Source organism: Heterocephalus glaber, unplaced genomic scaffold (genome assembly GCF_053883595.1).
Source record: "Heterocephalus glaber isolate CG9 unplaced genomic scaffold, H.glaber_assembly_v1.0 deba00000594, whole genome shotgun sequence".
Lineage (NCBI taxonomy): Eukaryota > Metazoa > Chordata > Mammalia > Rodentia > Bathyergidae > Heterocephalus > Heterocephalus glaber.
Window position 1 is genome coordinate 23,342,561 of NW_028258151.1, and position 25,993 is coordinate 23,368,553.

At 42.9% G+C, this 25,993-nt stretch overlaps 1 long non-coding RNA gene across 1 annotated transcript in view; it reads left to right on the forward strand.

The window, feature by feature from the left end:
• The first annotated feature begins 5,390 nt into the window (after positions 1–5,390).
• Positions 5,391–25,993, forward strand: part of LOC110350633 (uncharacterized) — a 36,109-nt gene continuing 15,506 nt past the window's right edge. The window contains exons 1-5 of the long non-coding RNA XR_002397322.2: positions 5,391–5,772; positions 11,543–11,689; positions 15,211–15,469; positions 16,165–20,429; positions 20,563–20,603. This is a non-coding gene — a long non-coding RNA (uncharacterized LOC110350633). The remainder of the gene's footprint in view (positions 5,773–11,542; positions 11,690–15,210; positions 15,470–16,164; positions 20,430–20,562; positions 20,604–25,993) is intronic.

The window sequence follows — 25,993 nt, forward strand, 5'->3', positions numbered from 1 at the left end:
AGCATTAATTTCATAGAATGTAGTCAAACTGAACTGTGGAGTGTTTGTAAGCAGGCATGATATTCAGCGCATTTAAAAATAGTATTTGGACAATTACTGACCCATTGGAACTTACTATGGAGATTCTGAAAGCTCCTCCCACCACATAGCCAGAACAGCAAACTTTAGTTGCTGGCTCATGGGATAGTCCAGGGGACTCCAGGGATAAGCATTAGGTAGGCCTGGAATGGTGAGAAACAGCAATTATCTGTCAGCAAAATTTTGACAGCAAGCAAGACAGCACTAGAGCATGCTTCTGAGTATGAGAGTGACTATTCTGCAGAGTGTAGAACACAGAACCTTTTCAGGACACCCTGGTAAACTTTACAGAACATTGTCTTCTGGCTTCCAGCCTTTCTACACTTACTTTTCCAGAAGTCTCTCTTCCTCTTAGTCAGTCATTGGCAGCCAGATTATTCAAGACACAAGTGAGAAAGAATTGAGGTTCCTCTTGTGTGTCACGAGAGTAACCCTCACATGCCTGTCTTCAAGACCTCAACCAAAAGATTTACAACCCTGACAAAGTCTTCTAAGTCCCTTTCTTCCTGCGCTTCAACTCCTACCCTTTGGACAAGTAGTTCTTCCGTTGAGTGTCCTAGACTTCTCGTCTCCAGATCTTGGCTGAGAAGCTGATCCTGTATGAAAGAATGGGATAGGGACCTGTTTGGATTGCAGGTGATCAGGAGTCCTGGATTTTAGTCCTACATTTTCCCTTACCAGCTGATCAATTTTAGGCAAAGTGAGAAAAAGCTCACACTGATGTTGGGTGCCTCTGGACAAACCATGTGACTTTTCCCAGCTGCACCAGCTATAAAATCAAGGCTCTTCATGCCTAGAGCTCTTTGGTCCCATTTCCTACTGTGGGTGGTGGAGGTGGAAAGCAAACTCTTGTTTTGGTCCCAGGGACAGGATGGTAAGGTCATGGGAGGAGGCGGAGCCTGGCTACAGGATGAGGAGGGGTGTGATCAGACAGCTCATCTATGAGTGTCCTGGGGCTGGGTCATGAGAGGGGTTAATTATATTTTGCATTTCTGTTTAAGAACACAAACATTGAAACCTGTTGGGTTTTCCTTTAGCTATCTGGAAGTGACATGAGACTCTTGATTCATTAAGATGTTACTTGCATTTTAGTGAAAAAAAGAAAAGCATCTCTGGTCTGGATGTAGTTCTCCGAGTCCATAACTACATTTGGATGGGAAGGCCATCTCACCACTAAACATCAGAAAGATCCATAGAAGATTTCTTAGGACATTGCCATTCAGTCTGCTCTTTGGAGCCTTGGGGTTCCTTATTTTTTCTTACAGATTGGTGCTTGGGTATGAGTGGCATGGGAGCTGAGTTCCTTCCACCCTCTGTGCTCAGCCTTCTATTTTCGATGCAAGAAGCTGAGTGTCAGGTAAGCTTTGCTTGAATGAGAGTCTGCAGTGAAAACAGGTAGTCACAGTGACCCTATGGCAGCAATATGAGCATCCGGAGGAGGTAGTGGGAAGCTCCTCACTTGAGGGAGCTGGAGTCTCAGGGCCTGGGCTTCACCTCTCTGTACCTCTGCTTTCCCGTTTGTAAGATGGAGATAGCACTATTCTGTCCCACTGGGTTGTTGCGAGCATTACATTTGTCAAAAAATGCCATGTGCTTGGAAAAGTATCTAGCATGTAATAAATACTATTTATTATTTTAGAAGCTTCTTGATCAAGCATGCCCAGCAAGGAGGGAGGCCAAGTGTTAGAAACTGGAGTTGTCTGGGCTCTGAAGAATAGGTAAGTGTTCACTATGTAGAGAGGGGCCAGGCCATTTTAGTTGGAAGAGCTAGGGAAGTAAGGTAAAAGGTCTACGTTCAGGCATCTGGTCAGAAGCTGCACACAGGAACTGCAGGATACATGGGGAATATGCCTCATGTTGCCAGTGTGGTCAGAATTTAAAAGCAGAGGGAGGTGACAGGGAACAACTCAGGAAGAAGTGAGTGGTGCTGTGCGGACTGTCTGTCTCATCCACCTTTCTCAGGAACTTGGACTATACCTGGTGACGTCTTTGGATGGTTTGAGGATGATTCTCTGGCAGTGCTGTGGAGGATAAAGAAATCAGTAGGGAAAGCAAAGCATGATGTGTGTGGCTCTTTCAGAGACAAGATTCAGAGGGCAGGGCATGAGGCAAAGGACCGCGAGAGGTTGAAGCTGAACCTGGAATTGGCTGGCTTGGGCAACTGGGTGGATGTGGTGCTGTTCATCAAGACAGAAAAGGCAGAGGAGGAGCAGGTTTGGGTGGGGAAAGGTGATGAGTTCACTTCTGGGACAGATAAAATTTGAGGTGCCTGAGGGAAACGGAGGTGGAGATACCCAGAGGGCAGCTGGATGGCTGAGAAGGAGCTCAGAGAAAAAGGCAGAACAAAAATACTAATTTGGAAGCCATCAATTTATAAACAAGAAAGAAAACTTTGGGTGTGGTTGAGTTCACTCAGGGAACAAGTGTAAAGTGATCGGAGAAGAGGAACAAGAATGGAACACAGAGGATCTCCAGAGCCAAGAGGCAGACACAGGAAGGGGTCAGCGTGGGGGGACAAAGAGGGGTGGCCATGTGAGCAAAGCCTTTGGACCAAGCAAATGAGACACAGAGAAGCCTTTAGAGTGGCCCTTCCCAGGCCTGGCCCGCCCTGATAATTTATCTGGAAAACATTACTGCTCTCAAAGGGCAGGAAGGGATTTATGGCCTTGGAATCAGTGTGCTTGAGAGTTGGAAAGAAGCATAGAGATTTTATGCTCCACTGGTTTTAGAAAAAAGTATTTAAAGGAGTCAACGCAAAGAAAGAAAGAGAAGAAAAGAAAAGAAAGAAAGAAAGAAAAGAAAGAAAAAAGGAATCCTTGTTCTCAATCCCTACAGATGATCAAGTGATAAACATAAAGCTGTCATCGGGGAGCCCAGGCTGATGGCTTCTCTCAAAATGTCATGAAGCTGCTCAAGTACCCCCCTTTTAATGAGTATTTATTGGCACCAAACATATGCCAAGCCCCGTGCTCAGCTCAGGATGTACCCAAGACAGAACACAGCCCTTGCCCCTGGGCTCAGTGGTTCTTAATCTTGGCAGCACCTTAGCATCACCGGAGCAGCTTTAAAACATGCCCAGTGCCCAGGCTGGGGCCATCCGCATGGAATCAGAATCCCAGGCAGAGAGATCCCAGATGTCAGAGGTTTTAAACCTCTCCAGGTGATGTCAGTGTGCAGCCACATGGGAGACAGACAAGGTGGTGAGTGAAAGTATTGCCACTCAACCCAAATAGTAGAACCTTGAGCCCATCTACCCTCTCATTTTGTCCACGAGGGCCCAGGAGTTAGATTGGCCTGTACAGCTGCTGGGCTGGCACTTTTGCCTCCCGATCCTTGGCCAGTGTCTCTCTTTCTGAGCCCAAGCATGGCCTCAGCCCACTCAATGGTGTGTGGACCTTAGCCTGGTTGGTTACCGGCTTTGATGTTAAGTGAAAATCCAGTGAATGGTCTGCATTGTTCTCTCCTCACTGGGGCTGTCTTTTCTCTCTGTGAGAAACCAGGTGAATTCTTGCTCTAAATGGGATATTCTTCATTCACTGAACTTCTTTCACTGGGCTTTCAGTCTCTAGTAACAGAACCCCTGGGGCCTGCCAACAATCTCCTTGTGAAACTGGCATGCTCTGGGCTCTGAAAGTGAGCCATGGGCTCTGACACCTGGAACCACAGGAGCCTCCCTTGGTGTGGGAGACTTCAGCCATTACTGGAGCTCCTTGGAATAATCTCCACAAGGGGTAGTCAAAGCTTTCTCTCTGACCAAAAGCCTGACTCTAGTGACCTCTGTTCAAGCAGAGAAAGGGTGCCAGAGAGCTATGAGATCCTGAACTAGTGAGTGACCTCTCTAAGCCTTAGTTTCAGGCTGAAATACTGTGCATACTATATGCGAAGTGTAGGGCCCTTGTTCTGTGCTAATATGTTCAGGCCTTTTTACGTGCAATCTGAAATTTAATCCACACAACTAAACTGGCAAACTAGATGCTGTAGATTGTGATTCTGAGTTTGTAGATGAGGTCACTGTAGGTCAGAGTAGGGATGTCCTATATCCAATGTCACACAATCATCGAAAGAGCCAGACTCTGAGATCAGGCCTCCCACAGGGAGAGGTCAATGCTGTTGTAGGCATTACATTTTCCAAGATATTAGTTATAATTCAGTCAGAAAGAGATATGGCCTCAGGGGTGGGGAAGATTTTTCTTCTTACTTTGGAGGTTGTACACAGAACCATGATATTTAAGCCAGAAATTGAGTTTCATAATGGGAATAGAGGAAAAGGAACCAACCCCAAGAGTGGCTAGCGGCTAGCTATGTGTTAGGCCCTTGTGAAATCACATTTGTGTGCATTCTTTGTTCCACATGGACATGTCTGCCAGGGTGGTTTCATTACCTGTGTTGGGATGAGGATGTGAAGCTCAGAGAGGTATCAAAAAGTAATATTGAAGCTAGCTCTGAACCAAGGTCTGTCTGCCCTGAGAAGAAGCCTCCTTTGGCCCCCGCCTTACTGTGCTTGTCCTGTTGACCCTGAGGAATAAAATCACCTATGCATTTCAGTTCATGTTTTACCTCCTGATGGATTTTGTCTCTACTCCTTAGGTCCCACAAAAATCAGAAAGGGCGATTTCCTCAGCAGCCAGGTTGGGAGAAGGGCAGCACTAATATTAATACTAGTAGCACAAATTATAACCAGTATTGATTGAACACTGTTCTGAGGGCTCAGTATGTTCTAGACACTATGTGCCACAATTTGGAAGACATTATCCAATTTAATTTGCACAGTTCCTATTCAGTTGGGATCATCGCTCTCTCTATTTTTGCAAATAGAAAACTGGCACCAATCAGTCTAATGACTTGCCGAAAGTCACACAGCTAGTCTTGGTGGAGCTGGCATTTGGACTGTGTAGTCGGTTGGTAGATCTTGGAAGAAGCAGATGCTGTGGTCATGTGGTCTCACCCTATTGGCAGCTGTGGTAGGAGGTGTTCTGTGGGATAGCCTTCATCAGGGAAAGACTCTCCTTCCCCTTTATTTTGAGGAAACATTTCTGGTGTGTGGTTTGGAGAGTGAATTTGAGGGGGCTCTGACTTCTTGTCCTTAGATGTCCATAGACTTGGTTTCTGTTTGACTTGGCTCTGACCTGCTGCTTAGCAGCGCTCCCAGGCCTTTCTATGCCCTTTCTTATCCTCTGGAGCCCAGGCTTGAGTTCCTGTTGTACTTTATTAAGGGGGCCCCCTTCCCAGATTATGGGTCCCCTCTATTTTCTTGCATTGAATTATACCACACTCTGCATGCCAGGCTGCCTTTGTGTCCCCGGACTATGGATCTTAAAAGTCAAATCCCAATCCTGATGGGGTGCCTGGAGAGCCCTCTTGCGTCTCTGGCTTTGTTATTCCATTTTTACGGTTGAACAAGCTGTGTGTGGAAAGAGCAACTTGCTCAAAGGCTCACAGTCAGAAGAAGCCAGCCTAGGCTTTGAGCCAGGTCAGTCCGACACCACTTTCCCATGTGACATTCTACTTCTTCCTGACTTTTTTCTCTTTTTCTTGAAGCCCAAACTGTCTTTGTGGGTGGGAGCAAACTTGGGGCATTTGAAAGAGAAGGGCAGCCATTCTCATTGCTATTTCTTCCCTCCTTACACTGTGTCCTATGATCCCTCAAGTCTGGGACCAAGGAGGGGCCTACACAGTGAGTGAAACAGATTGTATGTAAGTCATTTGTCTTCCTCTCTCAGCTTGACAGGAAGGGTGTGTGTGTGTGTGTGTGTGTGTGTGTGTGTGTCTTCCCACCTGCCCCTGCTTGCTTCTCCTGAGAGACAGCTGCTCTCGTGCCCAAGTTTGATTCATTTCTAGTGAAAAACAATCTGGCCTGAAGATAAGAATTCACTCCAGCAAGTTTGGAGGAGAGATAATGTGGCACTGGCAATGAGTTTGTGTTAACTGGTGACTTATTCCACCCAAGAGCACTCCAGTGTGAGAAGTGAGGCTGCAGCTGGGGTGGTGTGCTGGAGAAGCTGGATGAAGAGCTAAGTTCTTTAGGTAGAGCCAGATCTCCCCTTTATAAATGCTTAGGAGCCTAGTGGGGGCTACGAGCAGAGGGAGGGGTGGGGCTGCTGGTAAGTCTATTCCTTCCGTAGCTGGCGTTTTTCATACTTGGTGACTTGCTGTTTTGGTAGCCTTTCTGAGGGTGTTTTTTGCATTCTGAGTTTAGATTCCCTAATAGAGGAGACAGACTTATTTTGTCCTACAAATGAGTGAGGTAATGAGACTTAGGCTCCTTCAATGAGACACCTTCAAAGCAGACCTTGATTTGGACTGGGCAAGAGGAGAAAGCTGGCACTGGAAGGGATCCATTTTTAGGGATGGCAATGGTTGGGAGTCTGGCAAGATTGAAGTGGTATAGTCAACCTGGTAATGGTGGCAGTGGTATCTATGAAAAGGCAAATGGGGATTGGCTATTATTCTTGGTGGCTACATTAGGCAATTTTCTATTGCTCTAATGAATTACCAGAGGCTGGATTCTTTAAAAAGAAAAGAGGTTTATTTAGCTCACAGTTGTGGCAATGGAAAGTCCAAGCAGCATGGAGCTGGTGCTGAAGAGGCCCCTCCAGCTGCATCACATCATGGTGGATGAGATCATGACAGGAATACATGTGGTAGGGATCACATGGTAAGGCAGGAAGCCAGAGACTACAGAGGGTCCAGTCCTGATCTTTTGCAACAACCCTCTTAAGAGAATTAGCCAGTGTCTATGAGACTTACACTAATATGTTCCCAGTGCAGCATCCTCAGTGACTCAATAATCTTGCCCTAGGCCCTACCTCTTAAAGGTGCACACTGAGGACCAAGCTTCCAGCATCTGAACTCTTAGGGGACAAATGATGTCCAAAACATAGCAATGGGAAAATTTCCATGTCTCACTCTCTGACTCTCCTGGAAATCCGTGAGCTACCAAATATTCTTCACATTTGTAGAGGTGTGTAAAGTTGGCACAAATCTTTGTATTATTCCACAGCTGCTTAAAAAGAATGGTTATTGTGCTGTGGCTGGGTGGTGTCTTCTAATGAATTTTGATTAGATTCTCTTGGTGGATGGTGTTGTCAGGTTCTTCTATATTCTTGTTAATATTCTATTTAGTTGTTCCTTGAGAAAGGAGTGTTGAAGTCTCCAACTTGTGGACTTTTCTATTTCTCCCTTCAAGTCCTATTGGTTTTTGCTTCACATATTTTGCAGCTCCATTGTTTGGTGCATTTTGATTCAGGATTGTTATGTCTTCCTGGTGGACTGACTCTTTTTAAACATTTTGATATCCTTCCTGGCTCTGGTACTTACCTTTACTCTGAAATTTACTTTATCAAATATTTGTAAAGTCATTTTCTTTTGATTAAAGTTTGTGTGACATATTTTTTCCAATCCTTTTTTTTAACTTTCAACTTATCTATATCATTATATTTGAGATGAGATAGGATATACTAGAGTTATATTTTAAAATCCACTCTGACAATCTCTGTTTTCTAATCTCTGGTTTTAATCTCTGTATCTAGACCATTTACCTTTAATATAACTAATGTCATGTTAGGCCTTATTTTTTGTTTGTTTGTTCTTTGTGTTGTCTATTTTATTTGCAATCTTGTAGGCTACTAGATCATTTTTAGAATTACATTAATTTATCCGTTTTTGTCTGTGTCTCTTTGATAGCTCTTTTAGTGATTGCTCTAGAAATTACACTGTATGAACATAACTTATCATGGTCTACTGATACTGACATTTACCAGTTCAGGTGAAATATAGAAACTTACCTTCCTTTACATAACTATATTTCCTCTATTTGTAATATAATTATCTTAAACAATTCCTCCAAATACAGGTAGAATCACATTAGAGAATGTCATAACTTTTGCTTCAACTGTCAATCTCAAACATAATTTAGAGAACCCAAGATAAAAACTTGATTTTTTGTGTAGTTTTTTTCTTAACATATTCTTTGATCTTTCTAATGTTTTAAGATTCTTTATCTTGTCATTTTCTTTCTATTCATAGAGAACTTATTTTTACCTATTCTTTTTTTCCCATTAAGTTTATTGGTACATTTGAGGTATACAATACAGTTACATTCATCATTGGGATCTTGTACCTTCGCATGATTTATCTTGGTTCTTATTTTATCCCCATTCCCTTGCCCTCCCTTCACCCACTCCACCCTTCCCTATTTACAAAGACTTTGTTTCTATTTTTTTCCTTTTCTCATATTTTTTCATTTCCCTTCTTTCCTTTTCCCTACTCCTCCCACTTCCCCTACTCCCTTAGACCTTTTCTTCCTATTTCACAATATCAGTTATATATTATGATCCTTATTTACACTTCTAGTTTTTCACACCAGAGAAACTATTCAGTATTTACATGTGTGTCCTATTTATTTTACTTAAGAGTATGGCCTCAATGTGCATCCACTTAGCTATAAATGTCTTGTTTCTTGTTCTTTATGGCTGAGTAGTACTCCATTTTATAAAAAAACCACATCTTCCTTATCCAGTCTCCAGTTGATGGGCAATTGGGCTATTTCCAAGTTTTAGCTCTTACAAACTGTGCCGCTATAAACATGGGTGCACATATATCACTGTAGTATGAGTCTTTTAATTGTTTTGGGAAGATACCCAGAAGAGGAATAGCTGGGTCAAATAGTACTTCTTCTTTTTTTTTTTTGGTACTGGGCATCAAACTTGGGACCTTGCACTTGTGAGGCAGGTGGCGGTACCACTGAGCTAAATCCCTGGCCCTCAAATGGTACTTCTAATCATAGTTTTTTGAGGTATCTCCATATTTCTTTTTTTTTTTTTTCCTCCAGGGATCGAACATGGGACCTTGCACTTGCAAGGCAGGCGCGGTGCCACTGAGCTAAATCGCCAGCCCGAGGTATCTTCACATTGATTTCCACAGTGGTTGCACCAGCCTGCACTCCCACCAACAATGGAGAAGGGTTCCTTTCTCCCCACAACCCCACCAGGATTTGTTATTGGTTGATTTCTTGATAGCAGCCATTCTTTCCAGGGTGAGGTGGAATCTCAGCGTTGCTTTCATCTGCATCTCTCGAGTGACCAGTGATGTCAAACATTTTTTCCTATGTTTATTTGCTGCTTTTACTTCTTTGTCCAAGAAATGTCTGTTCATTTCAGATGCCCATTTTTGAATTGGGTCTTTATATTTGGAGAGTCTGATTTTTTTTTTTAGCTCTTTATATATTCTAGATAGTAAACCTTTGTCCAAGGAACAACTGGTAAAAATTTCCCCCCCATTGTAGGTTGTCTCTTAGTTCTGTTGGTGGTTTCTCTTGCAGTGCAGAAACTTTTTAATATGATGAGATCCCAGGTGATGAATTTTTTGTGCTAGTTCCTTTACCTATTCTTTTACGGTAGATGTGCTGCTGACGAATTCTGTTAGTTTCCTTCATGTGCGAATGTCTTGATTTTTTCATTTATCCCTGAAGGATATTGGATTCTGAAATGACAGGTCTTTGCCTTCAACAGTTGAACAAATTTTGTGTCACCTCAAAATTTGTCCTTCATAGTGTCTGATGAGAAATCTGCTGTCATTCAAATTTAGAGGTAGGGTATTGTTTCTCCATAGCTGCTTTTAAGATTTTTATCTGTAGTTTACAGAAGTTTTACCATGATATGTTTTGGAATTAGTTTCTTTGGGGTTATCTTGTTTGGGGTTTGCAGCTCTACTTCCTGAATCTGTAGGTTTATGTCTTTTGCAAAGTTGGGAAGTTTTCAGCCATGATTTCTTCAAATACTTCTTCAGTCTTTTTCTCTTTCTTCTCCTGTTCTGGAACTCCAATGTCATGAGAGTCAAGTATTTTGTTGTAGTTCTTCATGTCCCTGAGGCTCTGTTGATTTTTTAAATCCAGTTTGTTATCTCTCTGTTATTCAGGTGGAGTTATTTCTATATTTCTGTCTTTAAGTCCACAGATTCTTTCCCCTGCCTATGCATTAAGCTTTAAATTTTTTTTGGTTATTATTTTTCAGCTGTAAAATTTCATGTGGTACTCCTACTTATTTACTGAGTCGTCCCATTTCTCTGGAAAAACTTTCTATTTTTTCACTTGTTTGAACTATGTTCACAAATGTACATTGAGGCATTTGTGATATCTGCTTGAAAATCTTCACCAATAATTCTAATGTTTCTAACAATTTGGGGTTAGCATCTGTTGATTATCTTTAACATCCAAGTTAAAATTTTCTTGATTCTTAGTATGAGAAATTGTTTTTATTGAAATTGGACATTTTGGCTATTCTGTTATACTCTAGATCTTATTTATACCTTCTGTTTTGGCCAGATGTCTTAAACATGGGTTTGACAGGGAAAGAGAGGTGCTACTTTATTACTGCCAGGTGGAGGTAGAAGCCTAGGTTCTCCATTTGGTACTTGCTGACATCTGAGTGCATCTTCTGGGGACAGAAGTGGAAGTTCTAACTGCCCATGAGGCCTTCCCTGGTATCACTCTGATCAGCAGAGTAGGAGTGTCCTGTTACTGTGTGTCCTCCACTGACCTCTCAGTGCAGGGAGGTGGCCTCATTACCTTTGGGTGCCGATGAAGCCCTGACTTCCCATAGGCACACCACCCTGACACGAGTAGGAAAGGGCACCTCCACACTGCTGGCTGGAGGTGGAAGTCCAGGCTCCTCATGAGGCTCTGCCAACACTCATGAGGCAGGTGCTTATAGCCACTTTGGGTAGATGAAAGTCACAACTCCCTACTTGGTCTTCTCTGACAGCACACTAAGAGGGTGTTGAGGAGACTTGTTGCAACCTGGCTATTCCCCAAATGTGGTTACTTCCCAAATGTAGCTACTCCTCATTTTTGCCTTTGCTGGCCTGGGTGAGGGTGGACCTAGTTTTGTTTTTTTTTATCTTTGGCTGCAACAGTTCACTGATTGTCTAAATCTTTCTTTCTTCCTACCAAACCCCTTTCCCTGTCCTTGGCTAAAGATATTCAGCATGTATACACACACACACATACACACACGTGTGTATGTGTGTTACTGGGGATTGAACCTAGGGTCTTTGCACTGAATGACATGTACAGCCTTTTAAAATATTTTCTTCAAATTTTGAGGTGGGCTGGACTTGAACTTGTGATCCTCCTATGTCAGCCTTCCAGAGTTCTGGGCTTATAGGTGTGTGGACATTGGGGCTTTTATCATCTCTGCTCCTTTGCACTTCTCATTTACAGAATGCAAGCTTCATCCAAGTCTGGAATATATGAGCTAAAAAGGAAGCCCAGAAAACTCAGCCTTGTGTCATCACTCTTGGTTCCCAAGTCCCTAGCCTACTTGCTGTCCTCTAGCCTCCTTGTGATTGTTTTATGTACAATGCATATGGTTTTTAGATATACTTAGTGAATGAGTGAGAAAAACCTCTACTCCATCTTCCCAGGAACAGTAGCCCCAGTATCTTTTAATCAATTTCCTTTCTGCAGAAACTACTCATCTTGGATGCTGTTTCTTGCCATAAGGAACCCTGAATCACAGTTTGTAAAGAGCAAGGGGACAGAGGAGCTGTCTCAGAAGCCAGCACGTTGGTCTTCTTAGTGCGTTTCCAGGAAGAGTAACTCCCTTCTTTGCCTGTGAGTTAGAGAGTGACTTTCCTCTATTTTCTCTAAACCACACAAGTTATCTTCTGAACATAATCAGAACCTTGTTTCTTACTTTTTTTTAACCATAAAATTAATACTAGTTCTTTTCAGAAAATTCAGAACATATAGATAAAGAAAGCAGGGAGAATTACATATCAGAATAGCTACTACCAATATTTATATATCATATTTATGTTTATACATTTGTATGTAAATTTAGTACCTTATATAGCCAGTTCTTCATAAACAGCTATTTATGTAACATTTATATTATATTGGGTATTACAAGAAATTTAGATATGACTTAAAGATGGGCAAATACTATGCTATTTTCTGTAAGGGACTTGAATATCAAGGGCTTTTGGTATGGAGTGAGGGTTCTGGAACAAGGACGCTGCAGATACTGGATGATGAATGTATATGTACGTATAACATATAAATATAACTTATCCTATATCCATGCAATAAAAATGTGCTTATGCTGTTCTTCTGGTTTAGTGACTTGTTTTTTTTCACTTAACCAGACATCTTGATATCTTTGTATTTCATTAACTATAGCTTTAGAATCACTGCTTTTTAATGATTACATAATATTGTATTGCAAGAGCATAGTTATTTACATATCTGCTCCCTGCTATGGAACGTGAAGATTATTACCACTATAAATAATTTTGCATGGAACTTTTTTGTAGATAGCCATTCTGTATTTGTCTAATATCTAAAGCTAACCCCCAGAAATGGAATTACTAGGCAGTAAGGGACACATATTTTTAGGAAAAAAGCCTTTGATGCATATCTTTAGAGTCTTCCCATTTTGCTTTGCTTTTATTTCCATGGCTTGATATTCATTTTTCTTAGAGTGATCCCATTCACAGAGCACTGCTAATGTTCCACCTCCACCCTCCTCTCTACTTGTCTTTATCCACAAGTTCTAGCTTGTGACATATGAATGCACATGTTGCCACATCTTCCATATTCCACATACTTGCATCTGGAGACCCTTTCTCCATGTATGACATGGTATATCTTCAAAACTGAGGTGGCAAATGCTTTCTTTTAAGTTTGCATGTGTGATAGTCCAGATAGAAGACAGCAAAATTCAGGAGGTGGAGTTGATCAGTTCAGTTCCTTCCCTCACCAGTGACTCTGGCTCTGGGAGGAGGAGAGACAGAGATGAAGGAAGAGGGCTAGAAAAGAGTGTGAGTGGCCTTCCTCTGTGTCACCCTACACTTTGTGAGATGTAACTTGGCCATGGAGGCACAATATGATCTACTTTAAGTACAGGGAACCACTATCTGTTTTCTCAGGGCACAGACTGGGAGTCACCAATCTTCAGGTAAGTCCTCTACTTATCACAGAGAATCTGCCATAGAGTAAAAGTGGTGTGATGTGTTGTGGGGAGAAGGAGGCATCGGGTCAGCCACCCAGTTTTCCCAAAGCCTTAGAATGCCAAGCCTGGCATTAAGTTGATGTACCAGATATGCTGGAAACATATGGTGAATATTTAAATTGTAAAAATTATTACCGTAAAAGACACATTGCCTTTAATCCCCTCTTGCTTTGAACTCATTTATTCCATTGTTCTTGCCACTTTTTAAAGCACTTATGGATGTTTTCTTTCATGAGTGTTGTTAGTTGTGTTACTGTTGTTGCCTCAATGCCCTAGATCGATTCAAAATGTTTACTTTTCATGGTCATTTTAACTTTTGGACAGAGCCACAATTTGCACATGCGAAGTCCAGTGAATAAGGCAGATACAGATATACTGTAATGTATTTACATGCCTGCCTTCCTGTTGGATTGACTTGGTAGGGGCATTCACTACATAATTGATCACACCTTGTAAAGACACTCACAAAAGAGGACTTCTGGAACTGCTTCAGAAAGTGGCAAGAATGATGGGAATAGTGTGTTCAAAGTGAGACGGATTAATGGCAATGTGCCTCTTACTGTTATAAATTATTTTAAAAATTTAAACATTCACCATATATTTTGATCATGCCTCATACCAAAGCGACAGGATGAGAGGGAGAGAGAAAGAGAGAGAGGAGAGAGGAGGGAAGAGAGAAAACAAAATCCAGAGCTGAGAGGCCCATTAGGAACTCTATGTCGAGATGAGAATAAATCTCATGCAAGGCCAGAGAGTGTTCGGATGACACTTCCAGTCATCTGACAAAGATGTAGCTGCATTCCAACTTCTCCAACATGGGACATAACCAGGTGGGGTGATTTACATTTGAAGTCAGAGGCCAGCATGTGAGAAAGACGGAGGAGGTAAATTCCTTGTTTCATTGTACACATGGTGACACTGAGATGAAATGGTGATTAAAAAACATGGGCGTGGACTTATTTTACTTGAAAGTAACTAAACTAATTATTCTACAGTGATCAGAATAGGGTCCTAGGTAGAAAGCACATCCAATTAGAGAGAAGAAAAAATTTTTTTTATAGTTCTGAGCTCACATAAACTACAAATTCTTACACTTACTCTTTTAAACTACCATCGCCTAAGAAAATGTGTTTTTCACATTTGGGCTTTTATATATCTCCAAATGATCATTTTATTTATTTCTATTATATATGTGTGTATATATATGTATATGTATAGTAGTTGTTAAACCTTTAAACATCCCATTTTATTCAAATAAATGATTTGAAAGTTGGCCAGTATCATGTAAAGCAATAAAAACCAGTTGATGGTGGTGGAGATGAGGCGACTCTTTAAGGTACACAAGGGGCTCCAAGGAACTCCTAGAAGTGCAAGCTAAGGAGCCTCTTAGGTGTTAAAATCCAGCTTGTGTTCCACATATCAAGACTTGGATCTAGCAGAGGGCTGTGCCCATTTGCACAATATAAAATTTGCTAATAAACCAGGTGTCTGCCAAATGGCAAGCACCCAGGAGGAGCTTCTTTTCAAATTCATCCAGATGGGTCCAGATGGGTGACTTTTGGTATACTGGTCATATTAAGGCAGGTGATGGTCCCACATGAGTATACTTTGAGAACCACGAGGAGCGTTTACTAGTACACAGAATTTGGGTCTCTATTTTGAGTTCCTACTTTGCTGGTAAATTCCAAAACAAGTTCAGTATGTTTCCTTGTCCCAGACTTAGAACATCACTGTTTGCATGTAGTGAGGAGCCAACAGCCTGCTGAAGACCAGGGCTAGGCACTGTCATTAAACTGTGGAGAAATGTGCCAGGCAAGATCTTGTCCAGGAAGAATCCCCTGTTGTGACTTTTAAGGTCACTATAAGTATCAGGATCAGGAGACCAAGGGATTGCTTTAGTGATCATTATTTTACAATCACTAAAATAACATCCTTATTACAATCAGGAAATGATGACCCTGAGAAATGATGGCTCATGGGTAAGGTCATAAGGTGGTAGAGTTGGAACACCAATCTAATGCTTCCCAGCTGCAAGCCCAAGGCGCATTAACTGGCTGTATGATGAGGGTAACCTTATCACCAAATAAATAATATCTTTATCATTGGCCTCTTTCCCCCGCAGACATTTACATCTTTGAGGTATTCGAGGCATGGCCCTGTCTCCAGGAAGAACAGTGCCTCTTGCCACAAGAGGAGTCTAGGAACATGCTATCCTCTGATTCAGTGAAAGGGGCAGTCTCAACACCAATGACTTCTGCAGTGCAAAAAAATGCCTCCCCAGTTGTTTCTGGTGCTGAATCAGCCCCGGAGTTGTGTCTACTTCCTGGGCTGCAATGTGGTCACTCCAAACAACAACAATAATGATAACAACACTAATGATGGTAAGCACCATTATCATCTCGCTTGGCCCAGGCAGAGCAGCTTTGATCTGGGGATCTCCAAGGATGTTGCCAACACGGTCCAGTGGCTAGTGTCATTATCTCTTTTTTACAGACAGAGAAAATGAAGCACAAGAAGTTTAAGCCAGGGGCTCAGGGTCATGTGGGGCATCCATGGGGACATGTGAGGAACTCAGATTGTTAGCTCTGAAATAAAAGCTCTAGGCACTTAACAGGCTTTTGGTTGGTCACAGTGGCTCTTTATGAGACTCTATATTTTTATAAACCATGCCATAAAAGTGAATACTGATCATTAGATTTCATTTCGAGCACGTCTTTCACAATCTCAAATGCTGTGAGCATGTGGCAGACACTCTCCTGTTCTGAGTAGCTAGTTGCACACAGTCCTCTATGATACTCAGCTGGGCATCCAGGGCTCAGGAGGGAGAGCTTTGCCTTCTCTACTAAGACTCAGAGCGGGGATTATAACGACAAAGGGAACATTGGTGAGAGTCTCAGAGGATTTCAATGGGAACCAAGACTCTGCCTTTACTGAATGTGCTACCTGGGAAGAGGCACTTTTACATCTTCAAATAGAATGTGGATGGCTTCCATGAAATCATTGATGTTATAATTTTAAAAATGAATTGATTTTTTAATGACAATTTACCGTACTGCTTTTTTTTTTTTTCCTCCAGGCTTCTGATGTCTCAGAGAATATGAATTAGGCATTAAATGTGCCTGTGCCACTTGGCAAGTAAAGCACGCATTAGTGATTACCAATCATAGTATTTCAACTTACCCCCGTCATGTGTGTGTGCCTGTAAAGTAATACAATATTATTATTAAGCAGACATGTAAGTTTTCTTGCTTAATTTTTAGATTTTTACTTATATCATTTTAATGGTATAATAAAATATTAAAAATAAAGGAGGTTTTGTTACTTATATACATTAACTACATTATATTCTTTATATGTGGCCCAAGACAATCCCTCTTCACTCAGTGTGACCCAGACAAGTACAAAGTTTGGGCAGCCCTGGGCTAAGCACTAAGTACTCTCAGATGGTACTGGAGGCCTTGCAGGGAGCAGGGAGTGATGTGGGAGTGCATGGGGCTGTGTTATGGGGCTCAGAAAGGAAAAGATGAGTAATTGGACACTCTGGATCAGCAAGAGGGTGCTGGGGATGTTGGGCAGGGGGCTGGAAGGTAGCAGACAGGGCACCCCAAGGAAGAGAGAAAGAGGACTTCGGGCGGGTTGTCCACATCCCTTCCTTACCAAGGCCTAACTTCCCGGGAACTCCCAGGAAGACACAGCCTCACCTAACTACCAGTAAATAGGTCACGGATTCTCTTTGGGTTGAGCCTCTTTGGAGGATACCCTCAGAAAGACCCACTCAACTACACACTGGTGAAGAGGAATGAGGCTGAAAGGCAGTGTCTGAAGGTTCTTCCCCGGGAAGACTATCCTCCCACTAACATGATGGTCCCCAAAAGAGTAATGTGTAGGACAAAGCCTTAAAAATGTCAACCCACTACACAAATGGAAAGCTATGTTATCAGCACTATCATTTTATCCTTGGGATCCTAGCTTGAAATTTGGTCAGGACAAATGGCAGTACCATCCTTCACAACCCTTCCCGATAGCTCCCCACTTACTGAAAAGCACATTTAAAAAAATATCGTGCAGGATAAGGTTTGAAGCTCCTGTCTTAGGGTTGTGTTTGCAACTCAAGTCAATGCATTTATTATTATGATATCTAATATTGTCATAAAGTGTTCTCACTCTGTCTCTCTCTCTTTTTCTAAACAGAAAAGATTATAAAGATACAATATTTCAGCCAGGCATGGTAGTGCACTGCTAGTTCCAGCTGTTTAGGAGGCTGAAGCTGGAAGATTGCGTCCAGGCCTATGAGCTCAAACTCAGCCTAGGCCTAGATAGACCTCGTCTCAAAAAAAGGAAAAAGGGGCCAGGGATTTAGCTCAGTGGTGCCACTGCCTGCCCTGCAAGTGCAAGGACCTGAGTTCAATCCTTGGTACAAAAAAGAAAAAAAAAAAAAAGAAAAAAGAAGACATGGTATTTCAGAAGACTTCATGCATGTTCTACCATTTATGTAAAATTTTAAACCATGCAACCTAGACCCAATATTACTACCCGAGTATATGTTAATGGTATAGAATGGGTATGCAAGTGATGAATCCCCAATTCTGGAAGATGATTAGAGCAGGTTCGTATCTGGAAACCATCCCTGGCTTGGAGCAGCTGCTCCAGCTGTTAAGCAAGGAAAGATGGGCACTCTCTGGGGAGGGTGAGGAGATAAATGATTTAGGAGGTTTGTAATTTTACCACATTTTTTCTAAGGCTGAGTGTTACATGGAGATCTGTAATATTACATACTTTTGCATGTTCGGAATATTTCATAATTAATAAAAATCTCAGCCCAAGTCCCGATGTCTGCTTTCAAGGTGCTCATAGGTTGGAACCAGGATGTCAGACTACTGGCTGACATTTATTCTCCCAGCACCAATACTCTTTGGCTGAATGCCTTGAGGGAGTTACTCACCTGCTCTGAGACGGTGTCTTCAATATAAAGTAGTGATGAAAGAGGTCTGTCTCCCAGAGCTCTCAAGATTAAAGGAGCTAAGCAACACATGGCAGCTAGTACTATACCCAGATTATAGAAAGGAATTACAGCTATGCATGCAGTATCTCAGCTCTGTCCAGCAACCCTGTGAAGATGAGGAAGCCAACTCAGATAGGTCAGAGCCAGAACATGATGTTGCTGGGATTTGAACCTAAACACTATCCATTCTTTTGACCAGGCTGAGTGTTATAGGAGTTGTAAAATAGAATTTAACTGCTGCCTCTCCAAGTGTCTTTGTTCCATGGTCATGGCTGCCTTGATAACCCGAATCCTCTCAGTGTTTACCTTTCATCGTCATTTTGACTTTAGGGAAGAGTCAGAAGTCACACCGTGCCAGATTCTGTGTCCAGTGAACGAGGACACATCACAATGTTTTCACCAGCCTGCTTTTTCACTGGATGGCATGCAGCAGCATTCACCATATTTTTGATCACACCTCTTAAAGACATTCATGAAAGGGAACTTCCAGAACTGCTTCAGAAAGTGGCAAGAACATTAGGATAAGTGTACTTGAAGTGAGGGGGAGTATTCTGAGGGGGATTAATAGCAATGTGTCTTTTACTGTAATATAATTTAAAAAAAATTAAATATTCGCTGTATGTTTTTATCAACCTCACATTTTCCTTTCTTTTTCTTTCTCTGTGTCATTCCAGACATCTAACACCCTGAGGACTTTACAGTGTTGGCCTCAACACTGTAGTGTGCTGTGTCCATGCTCCCTGAACTAGGACAGGGTTGTCCCCGCTCTGTGCTGTGGCCAACACATAGGCCTGATGACTTTCTATTGGTAGAAGAGACCTCTGATCATCCTCTTTCCAGCTGACAAAGGTTACCTGCACTCCCAGAATGCCCTTGGGCAATCGGAGGTGCAGAGCCCCATGTGTGGGCTGAGCTTGGCTGCCATCTTGCCTGGTATTGACAAAGAGGAATTAAGTCATCCATAAAACTCTGTGGTGGAGGCCAAGGTTGTGGTTTGAAGAAGGCTGGTTCAACACAAGGCTGCTTTACCTTCATCAAGCCCACATCCCTCACTGTTTCTTCTCAAGACTCAGTGCAAAGGAAGACTTGAGTTTGAATCTGTCTCTTCCACTTGCTAGCTGTGTGACTATTCCTTCCTGAGTTGTTGCTTCCTCATCTTAACATGGTGGAAGCAATCTTGCCTTACTGAGGGTTGATGAGTAGCATAAATGATATGATTAATCAGGGGCATTTTGTATGACCTGTTATTGTGAGTTCAGGTAATATTTTATAGACAGGAAGCTTGACACTGGAGGAGAATCCTGAGGGCTGGACTCATGCCATCCCTTGCAAACTGCCACTCCTGATCACCACTTCTCTTGTTGGCTCAGAGCCACTTCTCAGAGCAAACGTTGTCCTGAACCCTGCACATGGCAACCTCTCCTCCTCTTCCCAGTGTCACCTCTGAGCAGGAGTGGCGTTGGGTAAGGATAGGGTGGGAGGAGGAGTGACAATCACGAATGGATGTTTTAAGAAAATTTGCACTTAGTAATAACTGAGGCAATAGTCAATGACTAGTGATATCTGAAGGGCAGCAGCCTGCTTCCCAGGAAAGCTGACCTGCCATGCTGCTCCTGGGAGCCTCTCTATCCACTTACTTCTTTCTGAGCCTTTTCTGCATGTTCATTTGACCCAGACTTCTTCTGTATACAAAGCTCAAGGGTCAGGGCACCTATAGTGGAGTTTACAAAAGGACAGCCTTGGGGATTTTTTTAAGGGCTTGTGATTTTGAGGTCTCCTCATTGATGCTAATCAATGAGGCTGGTAGAACTGGGTATGCGTTAAATGACTGATGTCTGAAAATACAGAGACACGTGCACAGAATATACATTCCTTCTAGAAAGAATTAGTGTGCCAAACACAGAAGCAGGGCTGGGGCTTGGTTTCTGTCCTTATAGAACTTATAGTTTTGTATGGGACATAGGTAAGTAAATTCAGTAGGGTAAAGGCCTAAACTGGGTAAGTGGGGCTTGAGGAATCCTTGTCCTCAGAGTGGTGGGAAGACTGCTGATTCTGGTGCCAGGAAACCTGGGTTTTCAGTCCAGGCTCTGCCCTTCCTCTCCTGGCCTCTGTTTCCCCATCTGCAAATGGAAGGGAACATGTTGCTGTACTCAGTATGCTAAGAGTTGTTTCAGCTCTAACTTTTTTTTTTTTTTTTGTCACACAGAGGCTCTAAGATTGTGAGGAACAACTGGCATTTTGGTTTAAAGTATAAATTGGGTAATTTCCTGTTCAAAGAAAAGAAAGGCGCCAAAGAGGAGAATCTTGTTTCTGTTTCTTCTTCATCTTTCTTTGGGAAGGTATGACATCTTTGATCAAATACTCCATGGCTTGGATTTCCCCAAGGGGGAAATCCTCCCTGCTTGGAGAGATGCCTGGGAATAACCATAAGAAACAAAAAACAGATAAGATCTTAAAATGCTTTGCACACAGGTAGAAGAAGCACAATGGAAAGAGCAGATCTGGACACCCAGGTGAGCCCAAGGCCCTCGAGAATGGACTGGTGAGCACAGACAGGTGACATTTTAGGTTCATCTTGGTGCTGATTTAACATGTGCCCCCTCCTCCCCTCTCCCCAAGGGAAGCTTTTTCTCATGGATGTTTCATTTTTTCCCTGGGTATTTGTGCAGAAACTGCTTCTGTAATCTCATTTGGTCCTTACAAGGCCGCTTGTGGGTGACAGTTAGAGGGTGATAATCAGTAAGAGCTGCAGGCTCCCAGGAGCCAGCAGGAGACTGGTGATGACTCTACCTTTGGTACAGGAATGATTGGTATCATGGCAAGGAGCTGCCTCCTATGACCTGTGGCCAGCGCTAGGGAGATCCAGCTGTTGCCAACCTTGCCAAATAGGAAGGGCTTAGGGGGAAAGACAGAGCTCACATCTCTCTCTCCTTGTCTCCCAACCTCTGGTGGGGATCCCCATTGGCTGACTCTAACTAGAAGCTAGAGAGCAAAGGAGGCTGGTGATGCTGTCCCCGAGACCAGCATCCCAACACAGAGCAGGTCCTGGTCCTCTGGAGGGAACTGGCAGAGCAGGGAAGCAGAGCCCAATCAATGCCAAGCAAGAGACTCTTTAGCCTCTCATAGCTTTAGGACCTGGGAAACCCAATTGGAGGTCCCCAGTGAGTAGGCACTCAAGCTTTGTACCTGGTTCCCTCTCAGTTCTCTTTTAGAAAACATCGACCAAAGGAGCTGGCTGGGCAGAGGAGTATTCACACTCAATGGGCAGGGAGAAGGGGTAGAGAGGAAACCTAAATTCTTCCACTTGTCCTTCCCCTGAGGATGAGGGGCCAGCCCTTTCCCCAAAGACAAATCTATTCTTTTCATTCATGGGGAAGGTGGGAGAGACTAGCATTTGCCGAGTATCTGTTGCATGTGGGTATGGAGGTAGGGCTGTTTGTGTGTGTTGCCTCTTTTAATCCTTTGGTGATTAATTCATGGAAATAAACAGCTCCAGAGCCAGCTGTCTTTGGAGGATGTTGGTAGACTTGACTCTTGGAAACCAGGTGACGCTAACAAAGTTTAACTTCAAAGGCTTCTTTCCTCTTGGATTCTTGCAAGATCCACCCCAACTCCATGGGCGAAACACCTAGATATTCCTATCAGGAGGAAACACAACGCCTGATGCATTTATTCACTCAAGGCATTACTTTGCGTGTTACCCTCCCAGGAGAGTCTGTGTTTCTAAGAGTGTCAGAGAGTGGGTGGTGCTGAGCCCAAAGGGGTGAATCAGTAGTAGTGGAATCCTAGGCATTCAGAGAGGTCATATTTCTGGGGTGGGTACCTTCCTGAAAACTGTTCACCTTATACAAAGGCGGCAGCTACCTATTGTCCCCCAAAAGGAGGAGGTTGTTCTTGTGGGTGTGGTGCTGGTGCGGAAGGCGAGGCACCTCCGCGCTGAGGCCAGGGGTGTCTGATTTTCAAACCCAAATCTGTCCCTTTGAAGGAGAAACAGCCTAGAAATCCACACAGCCTCTTTAAGCATAGGGAAAAAGTTTCTACCCTGCCTTCTGACACTGGGTTTTCTTCACCCGGAACACGGTGCTGTCATTATGCAACGTCCCTGTTGGCAGAGGTGTGTGAGCCCCTTGTTTTCACACTTGCGCTGTTTCCAAGAAGGAGCTATGGCCTTTGAGTAGAACCAGGCTACTGAATAGGCTCCCGGGTGCCAAAGGAGGGAGCCAAGAAAAGGCAGAGAAGAGGAAAGTCCTGACTTTTTCGAGGCAGCCAGATGGCAACTCTGAGATTCTGCTGCAGCCTTGGAGTCATATTGGGATCAGGTCTGGGCCAAGGGCAGGAAGGGGACAGGCCAGGCCAAGCAAGTGACATGGTGGGAGGATGTGAGAGAAACTACCCTTGTCTGGAGCTGGACACTTGGTCAAGTCCACAACCTATGGATTTATAAAAGCCAGGCTGGGGGAAACGTGCTTTACCAATTAACTTAATGACATTATCAATACTAATCACCACTACCTTTTACTGAGCATCGACTCAAAAGCCATGTCCTTTTCCTAAATCATTTAGTTATATCCTATGAAAGTCGTGTTCATTTACCCAATCATCATTTATTGAGTTCCTACTATGAGTCAGGGACTATTGTGGTAACAGACAAAATCCCTGTTCTACACTACATGTGATTAACAAAACACAACTCTAGGGGGCGCTGCACACACAGTCTACTTTGTGAATGATGTGTCCAGCTTTCAAACACCCTGGCGCCCCTTCCCTGTAAAGCTCGCATTCTAATGGAAATGCCGTGACACCAATGAGGCGGGTGCTATTATTCCCTATTACTGAGCGCCACATGGAGACACAGGAGGGTTTAGTAACTTACTAAGGTTTTCAGCCCTAAATTCCTGAGCTATGGCTTATACTACAGTTGGCTTGATCTTCTGATTGTGCCAGATGCTTGCCATTCTCTCCCTGGTAGGAAGAGAGAGGAGGGAGAATCATGGCTGGCAAGGAAGAAGTTGGGTTGGTTGACCTAGTAGGTACACCATGTCCTGACTGGGTGGGCTAAAATGGTCCAAGGTAACAGGTCCCTCCCTGAGGCTACCTTAGTCATGGGAAGGTTTGATGAAAGCAGCTTCTTCCATGGGAAGGTTGGGAAGACAGGTCTTCTTTCTTCATTAGCTGAGGGAGTATTCAAAAAGGCCCATCTCTGAGTGGATCGTATGGTCTGAGAGGCTGGAGTCATCAATTGGTCCATCCATTTATTTATCATTTACTCATCATTTATTAAATGTCTTTGTTATGATTGCAGGTAGAGAGATAAGTTGAGGGACTTAGAGGTTTGCATACATAGCTTCCAAATCTCTTGGTTCAGAACAGAGTAAAAGGGTTGTCAGGCATCTTGGGTCAGTTTCCCCATTAGAAGGACTAAGCTTGTGCAGCAAGAACAGTGACTGCACTCTCCTCTAGGGGCCTCACCTTGCTAGGGATGAACTTAGTTTTCACAGCAATGAACCCGGGTTTGGCCTTTGGGTCCGATGTGGTGCTACCCTAGACCCGAAAGGAGGAGAGTCTTCTCTACACTCTTCTGCCTTTGTCCAAGCTTCAACCTTAAGGAGGAGGAAAGATGGCCTAGCTCTCTTCTGCTGTTTCTCCCTTCTCCCATGGCAGATGTACCTTCATGTGCACTGGTGGCTTCTGAGACCTGGACAGGGCCACTGAGACCAGTGCTGGCCCTTTAGGACTTAGAACATTTTGAGGGCATCTCTATGTGGGCAGAACCAAATTGAACACATACAATCCCTGGGAAAGCTGGTGTCTAAGTTTTGCCCCAATGACAACCATCCTTTTTTTTTTTTTTTTTTTTTTTTAACTGTTTGGATTTCTCCTCTTTGTCCTACTGTTCTTATTGTCACTTGGAGCCCAGGTCTCAGGTGAGAGAGGATTTTTGTGGTGAACTAATAGGAGCTGCTTGGAGGAAGGGAGTGAATCCAGAAAAAAGACCAGATGTCTTCTTCTTTGGCCCCCTATGGCTTATGGGAACCATGGGACTCGGTCTCCAGTTCCTCCAGATTTTGTCAGTCCTTGTCCTTGTGCTTATACCAGAGAAGGAAGCCAGGACAAGAACTGGGAGAAGGAGGGCTGAGGGGCTAATGACAGAACAGAACCTGGGCATTGAGTACCGTGGGGCAGAGGTGGAGAAAGTTAGAGAGAAGCTGGGTTTTCTCAGAGCAATCTTCATCTTCCTTCTCATTCTGCCTAAGACCAGTGTTGCCTAGACAGCCTATTTTGGGGAAACTCTGCCTCAACTCCTAAGCAAAGGAAGACATTACTTTTCCTTCCTATTGTGGTTGTAGACTCAGATCCTCCTTGAACACAGCCCCCTGGACAGCTCCATCATCCAGAGGTGACATTTGCAGTGAAGCTCCATTTCCTATGCCTATTAAAGCCCTTTTGCTATGAATTCTCTGCAGTTGATTTTTCCAAGGAGTCCCATCTTATTGCTGTGACTTCTGTGGAACTTGGAAGCCAAGAGGACAGTTTTATGTTGATTCACAGAAGGCTCTGTGAATTTGATGGCTTACAGTATACGCTAGACTTGACTGACTCATGGTATCTATTTGTCTCCTCTACCAACCAAGCTGGTTCTCTGGGCTTGGCAGGAGTTCTGGCTGAGCCCTCTCATTGCTCCACATTCCCTCTATTACTAAGGAGGCGTTGTTTCTTAATTACGAGGTGCCAGATACCAGAAGTGCTTTCTTTTGTTTCAGTGGGTTTAGCAAAGGGCTTATGAATATTTTTTGACTTTGACATTCACTGTCTTGTTCTTTCAGGAATGCAAAGATCACTGAGCTGGCAATAGGGGCAAATTAAAGTCAAATGGGAATCAGGGTGGAGAGAGGCTAGGCAGAAGGATGCTTACAACATCTTCACTTGTAGAATTTTGCCTGGGCATCGTACCTTCTGGATGCTATGGTCCAAGTCATCTAGGTGATCTGCTGGCCCATTGAAAGCCATAAACAAACAAGATGTGGGAGAAATACAGTAGATAGTTTAGGCAATTTAATATAGTAATTGATGAAAGTGAATGAAATTATAATATTCAATCACTAATAGACCTTGTTTTTATTTTAAATTGCAAAATAGATGAGTCTAAATTTCCTACTTTGAGGCGTCCCATCTGAGACTAACTGAGCCCTTAATGCTTCAGAGTGTTAAGGTCCTGAGGTCCCAATTCTGAGAAGCAGAAAGTTTGTGTTCTGGTTGTGGAGAAATTGTGGGGTTTTGGGGATTAAATTCAAGATAGCTTTTAAAAAATAATAAGTAGTTTCTTTCTCATAGAAGCTACAAAAATTAGTGGAAATTAGAGGGTAGTTGGAAATCTAGTTAGTGGGCAAGCAGTTTCTCTACACTTTGGAGAAATTTGTGTCTAAAGGCAAAATGAATATCTCATTCTGGTGCTCTGTGTCAGCTATGTTCACCAAAAATGTCCTTGATGGTCCTTCCCATTAACACTGTCACTGCTACATACTCTTTTCCTGGGAGGTCAGCTGACCTCTTTGAGCCTCAGTTTCCTCTTTTATAAAATGACTAGGGTAATTCAGGTCGGGCAAAATATATAAATGAGAAAAATGTATGATTAGAGCCTTGAAAAAAACAAGATAGGAAGACATCAATTATTCAATATCATGTTGAAATCTCTTAAATGTAATTTTATGAGTGTATATACATTTTACAAAACATTGAGTTTCAATGTGATATTTTTGTTCACACATATTTTGATTACATCTATTCCCCTTATTAGCCTACCTTCCATACTATCCCTTCTTTTCTACTTTCACATCATTTTTAATTTTAATTTTTAGATTCTACATATTAGGGAAACCCTGTAATACTTCTCTTTCAGAGTCTG